Consider the following 6817-nt stretch of genomic DNA (forward strand, 5'->3'; position numbering starts at 1 on the left):
ACAAGGACAGAAATCACGCCCTAGAAAAAGCAAGAAAGTAATCCCTCAACAAACCTAAAAGAAGACTGTGTTCCAGAGATAACCAAGGTTGTACCTCATGCTGCAGCTGGACTTGGTAATGTGTAAGAGTCACCCAGATGGTACTGGTTTTAGTCCCTACAGTGGTACTGTATGATGCCTTTTGATTGGCAGAACCTCTCCTTTCGGGAGAAGGTTATTTAACATGGAAGGCTGCCTATATTGAGCATGCCTTTGAGCAGGCTGCGGCTAATGCTGCTGCTGGACTCCCCAATGCAGCCTGGAATATAGACATGTTAATGGGGCAAGGGAATTTTGCCAACAATCAAACAGGTTATCCTATACAGGTTTATGAGCAGATTAATAACTGTGCTCTTAGAGCTTGGCAGATGCTATCAGGCACTGGAGACATTGGGGCCAGCTTGTCTAGGGTGATACAGGGACCCAATGAGAAGTTTGCAGACTTCCTAGCATGACTAGTGGAGACTGAGGGGAGAGTATTTCCAGATGTTGATGCTACAATGCCATTGGTCAAGCAAATACCCTATGAGCAGGCCAATAAACCCTACAGAGACGCCATACAACCTTATAAGAGCAAACCACTGTATGTATGGCTAAATGTTTGCCAAGATGTGGTGGACACTCCACTGACCAACCAGGGATTAGCAACAGCCATAATTTAGGCTCAAAGGCAGACTCCTCGTCAGGGTGGAGGGCAGAGGGGAATCCAGAGGGAATGCTTCTCTTGCGGGCAGCCAGGTCATTTCAAGGGAGACTTTCCTAATAAAGGATGACAGGAGATTCAGACAGGCATGAGGCAGCCCAAGTTATGTCCTCTCTTCATTGGGCTGGAGAATGTCAATCCAAGTGGGATGTAGATGGTTGCCCCCTAACTTCTCACTCCACAGGCGCTAGGCCAAAAAATGGAGTGAGGGGGCCCCCAGCCCCAAGGCCCACAAATATATGGGGCCATGCAGTAGACTCCCACACTGTGGCCAAACCTTCAAAACATTCCCTGGCACAATCATCTATGGACATCCCCAGAAGAGCCATAACAGGAAGTGTAGGACTGGAAATCTGGGCCACCACCAGACACGTATTAACCCAAGAAATGGGTGTGTAGATGATTGCTTCAGACTTTAAGGGTTCTTTGCCCAAAAACACACTTGGCCTCTTATTAGGACATAGTTCAGCAGCCATTAAGGGATTAATTTTCCATCCTGGTGTCATTGATCCTGACTATTAGGGAGAGGTTAAGATCATGGTTTCCTCCACCAGAGGGGCGTCTGCCATTTCCCCTGGAGATAGAATTGCTCAAACTTTGCTTTTGCCTAGTCACCATGCTAGCTTCCCTTCAAGGGGACTGAAAAGAGGAAATAGGGGCTTCGGCTCCACTGGAGACACTGGGGTGTGGTTTTCTATGACTATGGAGGATCGCCCTATGTATAACCTTGAAGTTCATGGAGTCTCTATATGGGGCTTACTTGATTCAGGGGCCGATCACAGCATTAAAAAGAAGCAGATTGGCCAAAAAGTTCGCCCCTCAGACCTCTGCTCAAACTCTTCGAGGTCTTGGATTTGCACAAGACCCCAGTTGCAGTGCCAGTGTACTCCATTGGAAGGATGATGAGGGGCATATGGGCAGTTTTCAGCCATTTGTTCTTCAAATCCCCGATTCATTATGGGGAAGAGATATTACGACCAAGATGGGTGTAAAAATGATTTCAGAAAAGACTTAAAGTTCGCAGAATCAAGCTATCATGGACAGGATAAACTATCAGAAGGGTAAGGGTCTTGGCAAAAATGAGGATGGACGACTCTCACATATCTCTCCTAGAGGCCAAAGTGGCAGGGAGGGATTGGATTTTTCCTAAGGACCACTAGGCAAATATCTATTAAATGGAAATCTGATCAGCCAGTGTGGGTACATCAGTGGCCCCACCCAAGGAAAATCTGGAAGCTGCCCACATGTTGGTTAAAGAACAACTTGATGCAGGACATGTTAGAGAATCTAATTCACCATGGAATACACCTATTTTTGTTGTTATAAAAAAAGAAATCAGGGAAATGGAGGTTACTCCATGATTTACATGCAGTCGATACCCAGATGGAAATCATGGGGTCAGTGCAATTAGGGTTACCAATGATTTCAGCGTTACCAAGAAATTGGACCTCAATAGTGATAGATTTGAAAGATTGCTTTTTTCACCATTCCTCTGCATCTGGCTGATACAGATAAATTTGCCTTTACCTTGCCATCAATTAATCATTCTGCCCCTGACTTGCGATATTAGTGGGTGGTTCTACCCCAAGGTATGGCAAATAGCCCTACCCTGTGCCTTCTTTATGTAGATAAGGCATTGTGACCTATCTGACAACAGTATCCGAGAGTATATTTATACCACTATATGGATGGTATTTTTATATGTGGATCCTCTAATGTAGAAGTGGAAGAAGTATTTGGGATCCTAACTAAACAGTTGGAGAAGTGAAATTTGGTGATAGCCCCAGAAAAGGTTCAAAAGACAGAAGTAAAACACTATTTAGGCTCCAAATTGAGAGATGCTGTTGTCAAGCCACTAAAGCTGGAATTAAGGATGGATAAATTGCATACCTTGAATGATTTTCAGAAATTGCTAGGAGATATCAATTGGATTCAGCCCTATTGTAATCTTCCCAATGCAGAGTTATGCCTTTTATTCGATATTTTAAAAGGAGATTCCGATTTACAGTCTCCTCACCAATTAACATCCTTACCCAGAGCTTGTTTGCAAAAGGTGGAACAAAGTTTAGACAAGGCTCAAGTTGATCAGGTTGATCCCACTTGCCTATTAGTTTTTGTGTTATTGCTACTGATTTGTCTCCACAGGAGTATTTTGGCAAAAAGGGCCTTTATATTGGGTATATTTACATCACTCCTCAGCCAAGGTACTGCCATGGTACCCTGAAAGCGTAGCCCAGCTAATTCTTAAGGGTATAAAGGTTGAGCTAGGAGCTTTTGGTAAACAACCTGATGTAATATTCATGCCATATACTCCTAAAGAGATTGAGGTACTTGCCTCCCCTAATAATGATTGGGCCATTCTTTGCACCAGCATGAATGGGTGGTTTGAGAATCATTATCGAGCCAGTCCTTGGCTTCAGTTTTTCATGGGAAAATCCTATGATATACCCCAGAATTACCCGGACTGAGCCAATCCCAGGTGCTTTTAGTGTATTTACTGATGGATCCAAAGGTGGTGTGGGAGTAGTTTATGTTGAATGAAATCAACCCCAAGCTCATGTATTTCCCTATCAATCTGCACAAACTGTTGAATTATGTGCTATCCTGCAAGTGTTTCAAGAGGTTGAGGAATCTTTTAATCTAGTTTCAGATAGTCAGTATGTAGTCCAAGCAGTGCAGCAATTAGAAACTGTGGGGGTAATTAAAGCCGCCTCCACTGTAAGTACCCTACTCTCCTCCTTTCAAAAAATGATTTGGGAAAGGAAGCATCTGTTTTGCATTGTACATGTTAGAGCTCATTCAGGATTGCCCAGACCTACAATCAGGGGAAATTCTGTTGAAGATAAATATACTCATTCCCTGTTTGTTTTTATGAGTGCCTCTCCAGTGCAGCTTGCTGCAGATTTTCATAGAAACTTTCATGTTAATGCAGGTACCTTGAAACAAAAGTTTAGGATTACCTGAGTACAGGCAAGAGATTGTATTAAAATGTACACATTAGGTGTCCTTGTTGCCACAAAAGCCGATTGGAGTTAATCCCCGAAGCCTTAAGCCTCTTCATGTTTGTCAGATGGATGTTACCCACATCCCTGAATTTGGTAATCTTAAATATGTTCATGTCAGCATAGATACATATTCAGGCATTATATTTGCTATTGCCCAAACAGGGGAAAAAGCTCTTAATGTTATATCTCATTGCCTTCAGGCATTTGCAGCATGGGGGATGCCTAGACAGATAAAAACTGATAATGGACCTGCTTATACCTCTCAGAGATTTTTACAGTTTTGTAATGCATTAGGTATAAAAGTTATCCATGGCCTACCCTATAACCCCCAAGGACAAGGAATTGTAGAAAGAGCCAATGCCACATGGAAGAACACATTAATAAAACAAAAAGGGGGAATATGGATGCAGTTTAAATCCCCTAGGGATAAATTAAATATAAGCCTCTTTATTCTTAATTTTTAAAATTTGGATAAGAATGGAAAATCAGCTGCAGAATGGCATTGTACCCCTCAGCAGGGTGCGGCCGTGTCTGTGCTATGGAAGGATGTCCTCACGGGATAATGGAAAGGTCCAGATCGGGTGTTGGTATGGTCCCGAGGAGCTGTCTGTGTGTTTCCACAGGATCAGGAGAACCCAGTATGGGTTCCAGAAAGACTGAGGAGGCCATGGAAAGAAAGCAAAGCAGAAGAAAATGAAACACCTGAGGACCCTCTGCCTGATCCTGATGCACCTGCAAGGGGTATCATGGCAAGAAAGACTGTTATGGGGAATAATGAAAGCACTCCCTCTGCCAGTGCCACTTAGTGTGGAAGCAGATGTATACTAATTCAGTGGGAACTGCTTCACTTCTCAATGATCTATCCTCTAAGACTGCCAGTGCTCTGACTGTACAAGAGGGAATTAATACAAATTTGAAAGCTGGTATCCTTATGGTTAACCAAAGAGTGGACTGGTTGCAGGAACAGATGAATATTTTGGAGCAGTTAGTATTTGCTTCCTGCATTACTCATATGTCAGGAATATGTGTATCCTCTGTTCAGTATCAGGATTTTTCCAGAACTGCAGATCTGTCGTGGGCAATTTGTGTGATGCTGCTAGGAAATTGGAGTCATGATCTTGACAAAAAGATGAAGGAATTGCAAGCACTGATTGTTGCTGTGAACAACTGTGTGGAGATTGCAACTGCAAAGCAATGGCTGGAGATCATCCAGAGGACTGTGGGATTGTTAAAAAAATTGGGGAGGTATGACCTTTTGAACGTTCCTGCTGACTGTTGTGTATGGATGAATGCTTTGGTGGATGGCACATATGCAAAGCCAGCACAGGGCTGATAAATGAGCCTTAGTGTAGGCTATGGCAGCCTCGGAAGCAGGAACATCCCTCCAATGTTGGCTCAACATGCTGGATCAGTAATCAATGACAGGTAAGACCCCTACGTGTGCATACCAACCTAAGACAGGATGGCGAAAGTGAGTTCATCACTCCCATGATGGGTAAGGATGTGGCATGGATGGGGGCGACCTAAGACATATGCTGATCCCAGAGCTACTAATAAAACAAAAAGGAGGAGATGCAGGAAGCAGGTGTGGTTGCATGGTCCAAGATGGCACCCTGGCCCATTGCCAGCTCTTGTGAACCCCACATGTTTACTGCCTTGCCCAAACATATGCAGCGAAACTACATGTGTAAGCTGCCTGTCAAGTTAGATTATTCCTCCTGATCTGGATCTGTCACCCTATCTGTGACCAACCTGACCTCGTGCCCAATTCATGCATGGAGCGTGTATGATTCTGATTGGATGAGGTGGTGTGGAGCGAGATGAGGTCAGCTGCTTATAAGAATAGCCCTTGCCCCAAGTAAAAGAAGAAGAAGCTGCTGTGTGAATCTGTCTTGGTATCCATGTCGTTTTTGTCTCTGTGGGTCAGAGACTGTGGCATATATTCTTATGATGTCTTTGACAGTTATGGCTCTTACAGTCCTCCCCACTCCCATGAGGGATTCCCCAGTCTCTACTTGATGTTTGACTGTGGGTCTCTGTAGTTACAGAAGAATAAAGATTCATTGAAAGCAGCAATAGAAGTATTTTAATGATATTTACTTGGTCCTAAAATCTTGAATTGGTAATTTCTGAGCTATTTTTGTTCCATAGTGAGCTTCGTATAGCAATTACTGCCCTTGTTTATTCTAATGTCTACCTGTTAAAAAATCAAAGCCTCCTGATGCAGGCAACCTTATGCAAGTCACATTCAACAGTAACCCATTTTTTTCCAGCAGTGGTGTTATCACTCTTTCCAAATAAAACTAGGTCAGACAACCAACTCAAGTACTCTACCTCTGAGCCATTTGTGTTATAAGTTTATCAGTCAAGAGTTTGACTAGAGCTTTTGGGGCCGCAGACATCCTGCACCCTCCCAGCCTGAGGACAGTGGTCCCGCCCTGCACAGGAGCCCTCTGCCTCAGGAGAAGGGAGCACCATCTTGGTTACAGGACTCCGCCGAACTTAGGAACTTAGTCTGCACAGGTGAGAGTGTGCACCTAGAGGCAGACAGCTTCTGGGACAGGCGAAAGCCACAGAGCCGCTGAGGCAGCACCCTTTTAGGGCCGCAGACATCCAGCACCCTCCCAGCCGTAGGACAGTGGCCCGTCCTGCATGGGAGCCCTCTGCCTCAGGAGCAGGGAGCTCCGTCTTGGATCCGGGACTCCACCGAACTTAGGAACTTAGTCTGCACAGGTGAGAGTGTGCACCACAGAAGCTGACAGCTTCTGTGACCTGCCAAAGCAACACAGCATCTGGGAAAGGTCCTGTTTTGGGCCTTCTTCTTCGGCCAGGAGGAGGTCCAAACACCAGATATCTGTGCACCATCCCTGTAAGAAGAGAGCTTGTCAGCAGAGAGTGCTCTAACCACTGAATCTCAGAGGAGAGAGCCTGACTCCCAGGTCTGCTGATAGAATGTAATCAGAATCACCAGAAAAACAATCTCTAAACAGAGACAACTCTAACGACTCCAGAGATTACCAGATGGCGAAAGATAAACGTAAGAATCTTACTAACAGTAACCAAGACCACT

The 6817-nt window shown here is 44.5% G+C and overlaps 1 pseudogene; it reads left to right on the top strand.

Moving 5' to 3' along the window:
- The window catches only part of LOC110285115, a 51122-nt pseudogene extending 50628 nt beyond the window's left edge, over positions 1–494 (top strand).
- The last annotated feature ends 6323 nt before the right edge of the window (positions 495–6817 follow it).

The sequence above is a fragment of the Mus caroli genome, chromosome 18 (assembly GCF_900094665.2).
Source record: "Mus caroli chromosome 18, CAROLI_EIJ_v1.1, whole genome shotgun sequence".
NCBI classification, from domain to species: Eukaryota; Metazoa; Chordata; class Mammalia; order Rodentia; family Muridae; genus Mus; species Mus caroli.